The sequence below is a fragment of the Pagrus pagrus genome (genome assembly GCF_965226575.1).
Source record: "Pagrus pagrus genome assembly, chromosome: 13".
Taxonomy (NCBI): Eukaryota; Metazoa; Chordata; class Actinopteri; order Spariformes; family Sparidae; genus Pagrus; species Pagrus pagrus.
In genome coordinates this window covers 7106960-7121014 of record NC_140197.1, presented here as the reverse complement: position 1 = coordinate 7121014, position 14055 = coordinate 7106960, and the positions used below count along the sequence as shown (strand labels likewise).

The window sequence follows — 14055 nt, the reverse complement described above, 5'->3', positions numbered from 1 at the left end:
TTGATAAATACACCGGATCCGCGCATCCTCATGCATTTCAGCCGGGTCGCTACCGGAGCTAAATTTAAAAAGAAAAAGAAAAAAAAAAAAAAAGCGCTCCTTGCGGTGGAGCTGAGAACAGCGGAGTTTCCTCTACTTCAGCTGAACAGCTGACATGTGGTCAAGACGTACAGACCTGTCACAGTCTCACGGTGCATTTCATAATTATAAACTTCAACCTCAGAGCTCTCTGTCCTCAGACTGTCCTTACCTGTCCTGAACATCACACAGGGACAACATGGAGCCATGGAGCTGCTTGTGTGATTGGTTACTGAGTTGAGTTGATTTGTGTCTGACTGTCAGTCTGTGACCAACACTGTCTATGGTGCTGAAAGCTCAAGCAGGTTGATGTCTGGCTGAGTCAGTAGCTACCATGTCTTTGGTACAACACAAACATTAAATGGACACAGACAGTCTATAATTAACATGGTAGCTACATGACTTAGACATGGTAGCCACTGACTCAGACAGTGACCTGTGTGTGTGTGTGTGTGTGTGTGTGTGTGTGTGTCAGAGGGGGCGATCTGTGGCATTGTCTTCTGCAGAAATATTTAGTGTGACTAGCATGTTTAAATAATGGAATAAATGCAATGTTTAAATAACTATCACAAGGGCCCATCGAGAATGCTCCTCCCTCTCTGTGCTGAGACCCACGCTCCGCCACTGGCAGTATGGCTAATGACAAAATAGTAGGCTAGGGTTAAATAGAAATGGCATGATTTAAGCTCTACGCAGGCAGAAATCGAGCGCAATATGCGTGCACAAATTTGCCGTTCCTTCTTGTGTCCCCCCGACTTCTGAAACTAAAGTTTCGCCCTTGGTTAAGTATATTTCTCCAGGAAAGTTTCTTCTGCCTCTCAAGTTTATAATTACAGTTTATAATTCAAGAGAAGGTCCAAACAGTCTGATGACATTATTTTGCATATGAATTAGCTATGTGCTTCTGTTCCTTCGCAGACCATGTCAATAACACCCGAAGACATAGTGTAGTCGGATTCTCTGAGCACCGCAGACAGTTCAGTCCTTCTGAATTCTCCTTCACATCTTTCTTTGACCTAATGACGCTTTCCAACAAGGTCAAGGTGTGGTTTGGTAAACACTAGGAGGTCATTTTTGACTATGCGCGTTCCTCCCAAAACGGCGCTGACGTCCCCTGCAGAGTTTAATCTTGATATTTTCAACACGTCCTCTATATAAAATCACAATCGAGTAAATCGAAATTAAAAAAAGCGTCGAGCATGGAAACGTAATTTGTTACATACTGGTTGAAATAAAATCCTTGGTGACTACAGCTGTGGCTAGTGGTTGTGGCTAACCTAGCATGCCACCATATGCACAAAGGATTGTGCCATGAGAACAGCTCATGGCAGTCTATCACAGATGTTAATCATTAAAATCTGAATCACTTTCACTGTTTGTTTCAATCTCGTAATTTATGTATTTTGTAACGTTACAATCGACCTAATACGGCTTGGCTTGGCTTTATTCGCGGACTTCATGCTACGAGGATACGATAGACGATAGTAATTAAGGTTTCAAACATTTAGTAAATGGGGTAATTTGAATGTTGACAAGATAACATGCAAAAATTAATTTTAAAAAAATAGTGCCGCAAACATACCTCCAGTCCTCAGTCGACTTCCCGCACGATCCACTTCTCCGATTGCATTCACAGGCAGTGGGAAACTTCACTGCTCTAGGCAGTGGGAAACTTCACTACTGTTATGGCCGGTTACATGCTGCTATTCCGACATGCCGCTATTTAGACAGTGACCTCTAATTGTCGGAACAGCGGCATTAAAGTTATTTTTCAAGCGTCCCACTATTTCGACATTGTTTTTTGTAATTGTCGGAGACATGTCGGAATAGCGGCATGTCTGAATAGAGGCATGTCGGAATAGCGGGATGTCGGAATAGCGGGCGAACCCCGTTATGGCCTCAAATTGAAAGGAAACTTTTATCAAATGTTTCAATGCAAAAATACTACAGATTGAGGTAATTACTCCCATATTAAATAATTACTTCAAATATAGTTTTAAGCAGAGTGAAGAATACGAAAACTGCCCATTAAAAATTAAATAATCTTAATATTCTCAGTCATGCAAGCCATGGGATGGTTTTCATTAGTAAAAACGAGTTCAAATAGTTTTTTATCTTTAAATAATTTCAAATCATAAAGGGATTAAGAAGTTATACATGTATTAATAATCATTATTTATTCAGTTCCAGGAAATCAGTAATACCTGCCTGCCTTGAACGCAGCAGTGTTTTTGGAGGGAGTTTGGAGGTGCAGGTGCATTGAAAGCTCCCCTCCCCCACCCTGACTTGCACCTGACCTGACTGTGAACTTTCAGAGGAGCATGTAGTATGGCACTTATTCAATCTGAGATACAGAGCAGCACAAGTCTGAACTTTTTAAATGCTGTTTATCTTCAATAGGGATTTTCACATATTTTATACCCCAGGTGAAAAAGTATTATACTTAAATATATTAAAAATATATTTGTAGCATACAAAGGTTATTAAAAATATACTTTTACTTTTTGTGCTTAATTTGTAGTATATTTAATATATTTTAGAAAGTGTACTTTAAAATATATGTGATTAAGTTCATCTTTAATATACTAAAATTAAACATACTAATTATGCAATAATTAAAGTTGTACTTTATTGTACTTATTAGAAGTGTACTTCACTGTAAGTCTATTGTAAATTGTTCTAAAGTATACTTTTAAAAAGTATACTTTATTTCAATGCACTTATAGTAGTAGATTAGTATTCTTATTAAAAGTGTACTTATTTTTGAGTCATTTGTAATATACGGTTAATATACTTTATTAAAGTACACTTAATTTGCACTTCTTTGGAAGTAAACTTAGGTACACTTATTAAAAGTGTACTTCACTGTAAGTCTATTTTAAATTGTTCTAAAGTATACTTTTACAAAGTATACTTTATTTCAAAGCACTTATAGTAGTAGATTAGTATTCTTATTAAAAGTGTACTTATTTTTGAGTCATTTGTAATATACGGTTAATATACTTTATTAAAGTACACTTCATTTGCACTTCTTTGGAAGTGAACTTAGGTACACTTATTAAAAGTGTACTTTATTGTAAGTCTATTGTAAATTGTTCTAAAGTATACTTTTACAAAGTATACTTTATTTCAAAGCACTTATAGTAGTAGATTAGTATTTTTATTAAAAGCATACTTATTTGTAATATGTAGTTAGTATACTTTAAAGTGCCCTTAAATTTAACATCATTGGAAGTGAACTTAGGCACACTTATTAAAAATGTACTTTAATAGATAACTGGGAATGAAATGAAAACAAACAAACTAGCACATACATGCAATATGTAGAAAGTGTATTGCTAAGTAATTACTCCTTTCATAAGTACTACACTAAATTACCACTGTTAGAACTATTTAATATACATTTTATGAAGAAGTACAGCTTAAAACAAACTCAACTTCCTTTTGCACTCTTTTAAGTGTACCTAAATTCATTTCCAATTAAGTGAAACTAAAGTGCAATAAACCATACTAACTGTGTATTACAAAAGACTTGAAATCAGTATGCTTTTATTATGAATACTAATATAGTACTATAAGTACTTTGAAATAAAATATACTTAGTAAAAGTATATTTTAAAACAGACTTACATTAATGCACAAATACTTGATTGTCAGAAAGATATAAGTTTATTTAGCCTATGGAAAAAACAGTTACAGTACATTATAGTCAATCTGAGCAGGGATTTTAAAAAAAATATTGTTTGGAAAGAAAGGCGCCTAATTCAAATAGCAACGTTTGCATCTTTGCCGTCCAATCAGCGCACTGCGCTCAGCTCCGCCTCTTTGAGCTCCACCATTCACGGCGCTTCATTCTGGTCACGTTGCTGTTGAATGACATTGACCCGCTAAAGTCTCCGTCTCGAAGCGAAGCAAGCCCAAGCCTACTTCGGATTCACAGTAAGTACATTCAATGTTTTTATATTCTGATCGAATGGTCTCTATATTTTCATTCGTCACAACGGCTAATTTTATGATTTCGTTGGCGAGTCATGACGTGATTCAGTAACTTCAGTCATATTAGCTAGCCAGATAACCAACGTTAACGTTAGCTAACGTCAGTCTTACAGCTACTGTAACTGTAAGTTAACCTATTATTACTGCTCTTGGTAGCGGCAGCGTTACGCCTGTGTGTATGTGCTTCAGTAGCACAGTGTAATATTACATGATGAAGAGGAGCAGTGCGTGTGTGTGTAGAGTCTGTGTCTGTGCAGACATTAGCAGAGTAGAGGAAGAGGTTAGCCGTGTGTGTACAGTTCAGTATGTGGCCGAATAAACGCACAAGCTTCTCCAGACCACGTAACGTCGCTCCTATTGTTTTACCAACTGCTGTCTGGCAGCAAAGTGAAGTGTGTGTTAGCCCTGAAGCTAACCGGCTTCAGCGCAGGAGGAAAACGGACTCCCCTGCGCTCTCCCGTCCGGTCTGGGACCATAGGTCAGCACGTGTTTACCTGTTCACATTCAGTGTTAAGTTGTTTTGCTTAGTACACTTGTACAGTCTACTGGTTTAGCCTACATATTAACCGGTCGTCTAGCTGCTTAGTTTATGATTTCGATTTAAACAACTTCCAAGAAATAACGGACCTTATCAGCCAACCTGAAGCTTATGTATGAAAGCTGTTCATGTCTGCAGTAAGATACAGTAAAGGCATGTCAGTACAGTATCTGAATGCAAAAACGACAAAATAACGTGACCTCTATTGATCCTACACCAGTAACTTGTAATAGCAGCGCAAGAGTCAAAAGTAGAGGAAAAGATTGATTAATTGATAAATAAAATCAAAATAAATAAATGTATACATGATATACGCCTCTCACTGACCACAGTTGGATAATTGCACAAAAGTGAGCACATCTTTGTAATATAAAGATAAAATGCTGTGTAGCATTAATCAAAAAATATAGCCTGTAAATGTGGTAATTGCACAGAGATTGGTATTTCACAGGACTTGCGCACTTGTTCAGCACACCATGTTTATGCTGTGATTCATAGTTGTAACCACTGTTATTATTTCCATGTTGTCTTCAGATGAGCACTAAACCAACGAGCCACAAAGCAATGGGAGTAGGGGAGGTGGACGGTGAGACTGAGGACATTCGCCAGCTCTGGGGTTTGGCCTGCTGGAGGAGGCAACAGACCAGCCCCGAGGCAGCGCAAATGACATGATCTCTCCCAGAAGGTAAAGTACAGCAAAATATCCACCTATTACTCATGACCATGCATATCACTAGATGAGAAATAGTCATTCTGATGGTGCAGATTGTATTAATCTGACCATGGACTGTACACTGAGTGTCTCACTCCAGGCTGAATACAATTCTGATTGTTTCAGATTGAGAAATGCCCCATGCAGGCCTGTGGACAGACCACCCTCTTTAGAGGGTTCATGGCCTCTAGTTGTGGATTTCACACTGTTAAGGTGAGCTTTAGAAAAATTACATCTCGCATGTCTGTTTACATTGCTGTTATGCTGTTGCTGTTACAGCACATGTCATAATGCTGTTGTTTTAGCAGCCTGCCACTCAGTCTTCTGCTGATGTCCAGCCTGTGGTCTCAGTCTCAGCCCTTGATGCAACTGATAATGCAGCCCAGCAGTCTTTCCTGCGCCCCCTCCAAGTTTAGCTATGGTGAATATTGTTGCGGTAGTTAATGTCTTGTATGAATTGTTTGTATGCGTTGCATCATAAAATTAACTCATCATTATTGTTTCTCTTTCCAGTTCACTAAATCACGATTTGGTGGAGCACAGTCAGCCTCAGTAAAGCCGAATTTAGTGGCTAGAAGGACTCCCAGACCTTCTCCTTCTCCTCTGTCCCCTGTGAAGACCCCAAGCCCAACTTCATCCTCTGTGAGGCCCCGCTGCCCTGCTCCATCCTTTGTGAGGACCCCCTCTACGGCCTCTGTGAGGATTCCCAGCCCCGCTCCATCCTTTATGAGCCATCCTGTCTGCTGTTCGGGAGTAACTACTGTTGCAACATACACTACCCAGTGGGACTACGCTCAACAGTTCCTCCAAAGGTACAGTTTCTTTCTTGTTACATTATTTAATAACACAAGACATTTGATTTCACTCTTCAGTTGTATATTAATACATGTATATTTTCTTTTCATAAAAGAGTTTCTTCTCTTTAAATCCAGAGATTTATAACAATTTTATACATTTTACTTTGTTGGCATGCAAATTATATACGCACAGGGAGTTCATTCAAGACCCAGATTTTATTTGACTACCTGCTTATTTGACTACTTGTTAGGTTCTGTTGTGGGGATGACCATTGGTGGTTTGATAAATAATCATCAGTAATGTACCATTATGGTCACAGACTCAAGCCCTGCATATGGTTTGCATGTTCCATGTTTTATCTGTGTCATGCAATGTGGAGCTTGCACTGGCCTTTGTCCTGGTGTTCACAGTCTTGACTCAATCCCTCAAACACTTTGTCTTGTCACGAAACACTCTGGTCTTGACTCTCGGTAGACGTCAAAACAATACTTGCCATAAATGGACTGAATGGTTGTTGCTGCAATTATGGGTGATTCTTGTTCTTTAATATTGCAGCTTTTAATATCAGATTGGCCACTGACAAGAATCCCATAATTGCAAAACACAAGCTAATGATGTCACCAAAAAACCTGACCTAAAGGCAGGTCAGATGAGCTCCACACTGTCTGCATAAATAATGTTCATTTTCTAATTTCCTATGAATTATTACCAATCAATAACAAAAAATTAATAAGTAAAAGAAATAAACAAATGATAAATTAAAATTACAATCTTCACAACTATCAATTAAATTTTAAAGCCTTTTAAGTATATTTTTAACATACTGGTGGTCTTATATAATTGTACTGCAAGTGTATTTCAAATCAGGTGGTGGGTGTACTTGTGCAGATGTACTTTAGTACACTTAAAGTTTGTAAAAAGTTGTTCCAATTTAACATACTATTTACACTTTAAGTGTACTTAAGTAGTACTCAAGTAGTACTTAATGACTACTTGAGCACACTTAATTATACATAAAGGCGACAAAAAAAGCATACAGCATACTAAATATGTACTTTAGTACACATTTAGTATGCTGTACTTTAGTACACTTAAAGTTTGTAAAAAGTTGTTCCAATTTAACATACTATTTACACTTTAAGTGTACTTAAGTAGTACTCAAGTAGTAGTTAATGACTACTTGAGCACACTTAATTATACATAAAGGCGACAAAAAAAGCATACAGTATACTAAATGTGTACTTAGTACAGGCTGTAAAAGTATAATTCAGGTATAGTATTTTTTCACCTAATACGAAATCAAGTATTAATTCCTGCTTCATTTTTCCACAGACGCTGTGAGGGAGAAATTCCCAAATACGGAGGTCAGTGAGATCCGAGCCATGCTCCGAAGGAAGTACAATAATGAGGGCTATGCCAAGGTTAATCTGTGATCGTTTTTCCAGTAAATCTACTGCATTTTTTGTTTTATTTTGTTACAAACTGTTATGTTCGTGCAGCATTGTTTAATTGCCTGGATACCTTGGTTGAGAGGTTTTGTGTTTTAATATAAATAAATTTGATTTTGTTTTTTCAATAATTTGAAGTGGATTTCTTTCATAGAGCTGAGTAGCACACTTTTAGTGTACTAGTGGTACCAGAAATTAAGTAGATCGAAGTGCATGTGGTGACATTAAGTATACTTCTGTACCACTAACACAGTGTACTATACAGTACTAATACCTGCAACACCTATTGCACTTCAAATACACTTCTAAACCATACATTATAGTATAATAATACTATACTTGAAGTACATACCTTTTTGATGCTTAAATTGTGATATTACTTCACTATAAATGCATTCTTATTAACATAATAGTGCATTTGAAAAGTAATATAAATAGTCAGAGAGTGCACTTGATGTAAACTTGAAGTATTATATTTTGTATATTCATATTATACTTGAAGTATACCTTTTTGATGCTTAAATTGTGATATCACTGCATTATAAATGCATTTTTATTAACATAATAGTGCACTTGAAAAGTAATATAAATAGTCATAGAGTGCACTTGATGTAAACTTGAAGTATTATATATGGTATAATAATAATATACTTGAAGTGCATACCTTTTTGATGCTTAAATTGTGATATTACGTCACTATAAATGCATTTTTATTAACATAATAGTGCACTTGAAAAGTAATATAAATAGTCAGAGAGTGCACTTGATGTAAACTTGAAGTATTATATATGGTATAATAATAATATACTTGAAGTACATACCTTTTTGATGCTTAATTTGTGATATTATGTCACTATAAATGCATTTTAATTAACGTAATAGTGCAATTGAAAAGTAATATAAATAGTCAGAGAGTGCACTTGATGTAAACTTCAAGTATTACAAAGGCATGCTAGAATAATGATAAGTGCATTAAAAATACAATCCCACACAACTATCAATTTAATTTTAAGGCCTTTTAAGTATATTTTTAACATACTGGTGGTCTTATACAATTGTACTGCAAGTGTATTTCAAATCAGGTGACGGTGTACTTCTGCAGGTGTACTTTAGTACACTTAAAGTTTGTAAAAAGTTGTTCCAATTTAACATACTATTTACACTTTAAGTGTACTTAAGTAGTACTTAATTACTACTTAATTACTACTTGAGCACACGTAATTGCACATAAAGGCGACAAAAAAAGCATACAGCATACTAAATGTGTACTTAGTACAGTCTGTAAAAGTATAATTAAAGTATAGTTTTTTTTTACCTGGTACCAAATATGTATATTTAAATTACTATTGAAAATAAAATAAAAAATACAATTAGAATTTTTCTTTTCTATTAAATTTTGTTACTTGTAAAAAATGACTTATCATGGAAGGCTGAATATTGAGACAATATTTAGGAAAGACTGATATTTTAGCTCTGGCAGCTCATTGTAGTGACACTGAAGGTCAGTTTCTAAGCCTGTTGAGTGGCATCCTATGGTGGCATCCCCTCCCCCACCCTGAGTCCTCTCTTAACAGCCTTAGCTTTGAAGTCTGTCTTCTCCCTCTCACTAGAGAGATTTCTGATGCTGCTCGGGAAATTGCCTCCATACAGAATTGGGGGAGCATACGTCAGTCCGACCACCCAAAAGTCCGACTACCCATTAATCCGAGTTACTTTACAGTGTTAGGGTTAGGTTAAGGGAGATGTAATCAAATAATGCCCTATTTGCATATTTAAATATACATTCATGGAAACCTCCAATACAAAGGATGTTCTTATTCATGTCAGTGATCAACCTGTGAAGTTTCATGGAGATATCTCTTAGTTTAAATTTTTGCCCTATTCACCTCAATTATACAGGGGCTAATATTGTGATAAAAAAGCAAAAAATTAACTTGGTTGTCCATATAGCTTGTAATCCTACTGGGTCATAGATATTTTTCTGGTGGCCAACCTTTTATAACATTGCAAATGCAGCACCCCGGGTGGATCATCTTATTTGTCCTCCAACATGTCAATCATTCTGAGGAAATGCTCACGTCACGCTGTCATGCATGCTCTTTCCTGGCTCGTTTCCACTAGCTGCACGTGCACTTTGATTATTTATGTGTCCCATGAAATGTCTGCGAGGACTTTTACCCCAGTTGGTGTGACAGTGGAGCATTACCGGCGGCCCGGTGGATGGTGCAGCAGGGGCTCCACCGGCCGGGACCGCACAGTAAAGCCGGGGGCATGGAGGGGGTGAAAGGGGAGGCTATACAGTAGGATATACAGTAACATGTTTTAATAAAAGTATTTTAAACATGCACAGAACAGTAACACTCTTGCATAAAAGGTATGCCCCAGTGGTCAGCATAATCCGACTCGAAGCAGACTGGTGCATTGGTGTGCAGATTAAGAGGAATAACAGAGTTTGTCATCCTGAATGTGTACAGAGGGTTTTGAATAGGAAAGCTAAGTAGCTTTAGAAAGCTCTAATCATTATGGGACAAAAATATTTTTGTATGACACTTATTAGTGAGCAACATAAAAATCTGGCTAAATCCCTTCAATCCTGTTTTTTCACCTTTAATACCCCCTGTCTCTTTGGCTGCCATGCGGCCCCCTTTCACCCTAGAGACCCCAAAATTTGCATGGAGGTTGTCTTGGGGCCCCTACACAAGAATACGAAAGCAAAATATAAGTCATTTAGAAAAAAGGTCCTTTTCAAAAACCCAAGGGTGTTACGTCCTCTGACATACTGACAAATTTATAGCATTTTTTTTATAGAGGTCGCGGAAGTCTGAGCTTTTGATATGTTGTTCTGTAGCCCCAGATGAGTAGATAAGCATTGGTTTGGCTTTGATTAGACATCTACTTGTTGGTAGGCGGGCCTTCAAAATTTCACATTTTCAAACCAAATGAGGCTCACCATTCCAACAAACTGAATGACTTGAAACTTGTTATCTATTCCAAAAGCTCACAACTGCTGGCCACTAGGAAAGCGAAGCAAGCTCCAGAGGGAGTCGTATGCTAGCAGCTGCCATAGCTTAGCTTAGGATGGGAGCGGCCAAGATGGCGACCTGGGTAGATGCTTTCCTGTGAGCTCGTGGATTTTCAAAGAGTACCAGACGTTTAAAATGATCTAAATGGACTCAAAGAATGTTTTTTGCGTTTCCGAAGACAGTGAACTAGCTAGCTTATAAAGGAAAAGTTAGCTAACAGCAAGTGACTGGCTAGCACTGAAAATATGGCCAAAAAAGAAGCAAGACGAAAGGGAGGACTGGTAATGGAGCTGGAGTCTGATCAAACTTTCCCAGGCTTATGCTCACCTCTTCCTGAAACCCCTCTCAACAGCCCCAGCTCAAAGAAGATCCGCACCGAAACTTCGGAGGACAAAGTGGAAAGTGTGTCCAACACTGACATCTTGAAAGCTATTTACGGGCTGAATGACCGATTATCCAAGTTTGAAGAAATAGTGAATAAGAACACGGCGGAGATTATTGCCATGCAGGAGCATGTGAAAGGCCTTGGGATGCAGTGTAAGGCGACAGATGACATCGTAAAGAAGTTGAACGAGCGGACGACTACACTCCAGGAGAGACAGGAGGAGGCGGAGAGGTACAGCCGACGATGGAACCTCCGTCTTCTGAATCTCTTTATGTCAGACTTCCATTTTAGTTCCTTAAAAATTGCATCTCTTAATGTTAGAGGTATCCGTGACAGCACCAAAAGAAAATCTACTTTTATTTTCTGCAGACGTAAAAATGCGGACTTAATCCTTTTACAAGAGACGCACTCAAATGAAAATGATGTGAAATTTTGGAAAGCACAATGGGGTGATCAATGTTATTTTTGTCATGCCTCTCAACAATCTGCAGGTGTAGCCATTCTTCTCAACAAATTTAAAGGTATTATTATTGAATCATTATCTTCAGATGAGGGTAGATGGATTATTTTGGTTTTCAAACTGGATAACGCCTTTTTTATAGTCTGTAACTTATATAATTATAACAACACAGATCTAGCAAAGGCAATGTGTATGCAATTGTGTAAGAAACTTGAAGCTCTTAAATTGAAATACAAAGAAGCACAATTGATTCTTGGGGGAGATTATAATGATGCTCCAGATGATCTTTTAGATCAGATACCGATAAGAACAATCCAACATTCAAGATTTAAAAGCACTGCATTTATCTGTGAACAACTTTCAGTTATAGATGTATGGCGATATTTAAACTCTGATATCAAAGAATTTACCTGGAGTAATACAAATAGATCTTTACAATCCAGAATTGACCTGTGGCTTATATCACCTTCTTGCATACAATTTGTTTCAGAATCATCTCATGATTTTGCTCCCTTGTCTGATCACAAATTGATTAAAATTCATTTTGTAGGAACTAAACAAAAAGAAAGGAATCTACGTGGCTTCTGGAAACTAAATAATGATTTATTAAATGATGATATATTTTGTGATGTTGTTAAAAAAACAGCGAAACAGATATTCAGGGATACCGAAATGAATCACACTCAGAAATTGGAATACTTTGAGTTTAAGGTAAGAGAAGCAGCAATGAGACGAAGTAAAGAAATAAAAAACAATAATGCCTCTAAAGAAATAAGTATTATGAACGAATTAATTATATTACTGAAGAAAGATAGTCTATCAGAGGACGAAGAAATTAAATTGAAGAGACTGAAAGAAGAAATAGATGATACATATATTAACATGGCTAAAGGAGCCTTCATAAGGTCAAGAGCAAAATGGCTTGAACTAGGCGAAAGGAATTCTAGCTACTTTTTTGCTCTTGAGAAACGAAACCAAAAGAAAAACAATATTTCTGCACTCAAGATTAATGATATCATAACCACCAATCATTTGGACATTTCAAATTATGTTGGTTCATTCTACAGTAATATATACAAGTCAAATTCTCATATCAATGATTGCGATAAATATATTGAATTAATAAAAAAACATACACCAACTATTTCAGAACACTTTAAAACAAATTGTGAACGACCCATCACAAAACCTGAAATTTCAGAGGCAATCCAATCAATGAAAAAGGGCAAATCTCCAGGCAACAACGGTCTCTCGGTGGAATTCTATTTACATTTTTGGAACATTATTGTGGATCCTTTAATGGAATTATTTAAGGAATGTCATGATAGGAAAGAAATGTCCACAAGTATGAAACAGGGTATCATAACACTAATCCCCAAACCGGAAAAAGATCACTTACTGATAGAAAATTGGAGACCTATTACACTCTTGAAAATTGATTACAAGATTATCTCATTGGTATATGCTAGAAGGTTAAAAAAAGATCTTGGAGAGATTATTGCTGAAACACAAACTGGATTTATGACCAACCGTCATATCAGTTCAAACATAAGGCTTGTTCTTGATTTATTAGACTACTCTGACAACATTGATAATGACTCCCTTATAGTTTTTCTTGATTTTTATAAAGCTTTCGATACGGTGGAACATAATTTTTTATTTAAAGCACTCCAAACTTTTGGTTTTGGTCCAAACTTTGTATCAACTATCGAAATGTTTTATAAAAATATTGACAGTTGTGTCATACTATACCCAAACACTACCAAAAGATTTCCAGTCCTGAGATCTGTCCGTCAAGGCTGTCCGATATCGCCTTTTTTATTTTTGATTGTTGTCGAATTACTCTCATTACATATTTTAAATAACTCAGTAATTGAAGGTTTGTCTATTTTTGGTAAGGAAATCAAACTGACCCAACTAGCTGATGATACAGCATTATTCTTAAAGGACAAACACCAGATTGAAAACGCTGTAACATTAATAGACGAATTCTCAGCTGCTTCTGGACTAAAACTAAATAAATCTAAATGTGAAATTTTATGTTTGTTTGAAACAAATGTAAAAACCATATATAATATACCTGTCAAAAATTGTATTAGATATCTCGGTATTTTTGTTTGTAAAAATGTCACAGAACGCCAACAACTCAACTTCTCCCCCAAATTGAAAAAATCTAAAACTATATTGAACTTATGGCTTCAAAGAGATTTATCAATCTTAGGAAGGGTCCTTTTGACTAAAGCTGAAGGTGTTTCTAGATTTGTGTATCCAGCACTCTCCCTTAATGTCTGTGATTCTACATGTAAAGAAATCAATGATATGTTTGTTAAATTTGTATGGAAGAATAAGCACCATCATTTGAAAAAAACTTTACTTTCTGGTCCTAAAGCTAAAGGTGGTTTCGATCTACTAGACTTTATGGATTTAAATTTTACATTGAAAGTTAAATGGCTAAAGGAATGCTTAAAAGCTCCGGATTCATTATGGAATTTTATTCCACATAATATATTCAAGAATGTTGGAGGTCTCAAGTTCTTATTATCTTGTAACTATAATATCTCAAAATTACCAGTTAAGATGTCAGAATTTCATCAACAAGCTTTGTTAGCCTGGAAGC

At 36.5% G+C, this 14055-nt stretch overlaps 1 long non-coding RNA gene across 2 annotated transcripts; it reads left to right on the top strand.

Moving 5' to 3' along the window:
* Positions 1-3877: 3877 nt before the first annotated feature.
* Positions 3878-7695, top strand: LOC311267853. Of its 2 annotated transcripts, none has more exons than XR_014623881.1 (6): positions 3878-4017; positions 5147-5297; positions 5451-5537; positions 5630-5745; positions 5838-6136; positions 7455-7695. It is a non-coding gene; the product is annotated as an uncharacterized lncRNA (long non-coding RNA). The 2 variants fall into 2 exon arrangements; XR_014623882.1 differs by having other exon boundaries at positions 3882-4017; positions 5633-5745.
* Positions 7696-14055: the final 6360 nt, after the last annotated feature.